This window comes from Delphinapterus leucas, chromosome 16 (genome assembly GCF_059928025.1).
Source record: "Delphinapterus leucas isolate spDelLeu-1000000601 "Yukka" chromosome 16, BTC_Dleu_Yukka2, whole genome shotgun sequence".
Classification (NCBI taxonomy): Eukaryota; Metazoa; Chordata; class Mammalia; order Artiodactyla; family Monodontidae; genus Delphinapterus; species Delphinapterus leucas.
The window spans coordinates 57,499,176-57,501,633 of NC_143144.1; positions in this window are offsets into that span (position 1 = coordinate 57,499,176).

Below are 2,458 nucleotides of genomic sequence, written 5' to 3' on the forward strand. Positions count from 1 at the left end.
TAGGGAGTGTTCTAATTTCATTCTTTTACATGTAGCTGTCCAGTTTCCCCAGCACCACTTGTTGAAGAGGCTGTCTTTTCTCAATTGTATGTTCTTGCCTCCTTTGTCATAAATTAGGTGCCCATATGTGTGTGGGTTTATCTCTGGGCATTCTATCCTGTACCATTGATCTATATTTCTGTTTTTGTGCCAGTACCATACTGTCTTGATTACTGTAGCTTTGTAGTATAGTTTGAAGTTGGGGAGCCTGACTCTTCTAACTCCACTTTTCTTTCTCAAGATTGCTTTGGCTATTTGGGGTCTTTTGTGTTTCCACACAAATTGTGAAATTTTTTGTTCTAGTTCTGTGAAAAATGCCATTGGTAGTTTGATACGGATTGCATTGAATCTGTAGATTGCTTTGGGTAGCATAGTTATTTTCACAATATTGATTCTTCCAGTCCAGGAACATGGTATATCTCTCCATCTGTTTGTGTCATCTTTGATTTCTTTCATCAGTGTTTTATAGTTTTCTGAGTACAAGTTTTTCACCTCCTTAGGCAGGTTTATTCCTAGGTATTTTATTCTTTTTGTTGCAATGGTAAATGGCAGTGTTTCCTTAATTTCTCTTTCTGATTTTTCATTGTTGGTGTATAGGAATGCCAGAGACTTCTGTGCATCAATTTTGCATCCTGCAACCTTACCAAATTCATTGATTAGTTCTAGCAGTTTTCTGGTGGCATCTTTAGGATTTTCTATATATAGTATTATGTCATTGGCAAACAGTGACAGTTTTACTTCTTCTTTTCCAATTTGATTCCTTTTATTTCTTTTTCTTTTCTGATTGCCATGGCTAGGACTTCCAAAACTATGTTGAATAAGAGTGCTGAGAGTGGACATCCTTGTCTTGTTCCTGATCTTAGTGGAAATGCTTTCAGTTTTTCACCATTGAGTATGATGCTTGCTCTGAGTTTGTCATATATGGCTTTTATTATGTTGAGGTAAGTTCTCCCTATGCCCATTTTCTGGAGAGTTTTTAATCATAAATCGGTACTGAATTTTGTCAAAAGCTTTTTCTGCATCTATTGAGATGATCATATGGTTTTTATTCCTTAATTTGTTAATGTGGTGTATCACATTGATTGATTTGCATATATTGAAGAATCCTTTCATCCCTGGGATAAATCCCACATGATCGTGATATATGATCCTTTTAATGTGCTGTTGGATTCTGTTTGCTCATATTTTGTTCAGGATTTTTGCCTCTATGTTCATCAGTGATATTGGTCTATAATTTTCTTTTTTTTTGTGATATCTTTTTCTGGTTTTGGTATCAGGGTGATGGTGGCTTTGTAGAATGAATTTGGGAGTGTTTCTCCCTCTGCAATTTTTTGGAAGAGTTTGAGAAGGTTCGGTGTTAGCTCTTCTCTAAATGTTTGATATAATTCGCCTGTGAAGCCATCTAGTCCTGGAGTTTTGTTGTTGGAAGATTTTTAATCACAGTTTCAGTTTCATTACTTGTGATAGGTCTGTTTATATTTTCTAATTCTTCCTGGTTCAGTCTTGGAAAATTGTACCTTTTGAAGAATTTGTCCATTTCTTCATGGTTGTCCATTATATTGGCATATAGTTGTTTGTAGTAGTCTCTTATAATCCTTTGTATTTCTGCAGTGACAGTTGTGATTTCTCCTTTTTCATTTCTAATTTTATTGATTTGTGTCCACTCCTTTTTTTTCTTGATGAGTCTGGCTAAGGGTCTATCAATTTTGTTTATCTTCTCAAAGAACCAGCTTTTAGTTTTATTGAACTTTGCTATTGTTTTCTTTGTTTCTATTTCATTTATTTCTGCTCTGATCATTATGATTTCTTTCCTTCTACTGACTTTGGGTTTTGTTTGTTCTTCTTTCTCTAGTTGTTTTAAGTGTAGGGTTAGATTGTTTATTTGAGATTTTTCTTGTTTCTTGAGGTGAGATTGAATTGCTATAAACTTCCCCCTTAGAACTGCTTTTGCTGCATCCCATAGGTTTTGGGTCATTGTGTTTTCCTTGTCATTTGTTTCTATGTATTTTTAAAATTTCTTCTTTGATTTCTTCAGTGATCCTCTTTTTATTTAGTAGCATGCTGTTTAGCCTCCACATATTTGTGTTTTTTACAGCTTTTTTTCCCTGTAATTGATTTCCAATCTCATAGCGTTGTGGTCAGAAAAGATGCTTTATACGATTTCAATTTTCTTAAATTTTCTGAGGCTTGATTTGTGACCCAAGATGTGGCCTATCCTGGAGAATGTTCCTTGTGCATTTGAGAAGAAAGTGTATTCTGCCACATTTAGGTGGGATATTCTATAAATATCATTTAGATCTATCTGTTCTATTATGTCATTTACAGCTTGTGTTTCCTTATCTATTTTCTGTTTGGATGATCTGTCCATTGGTGAAAGTGGGGTGTTAAAGTCCCCTACTATGAATGTGTTACTGTTGTT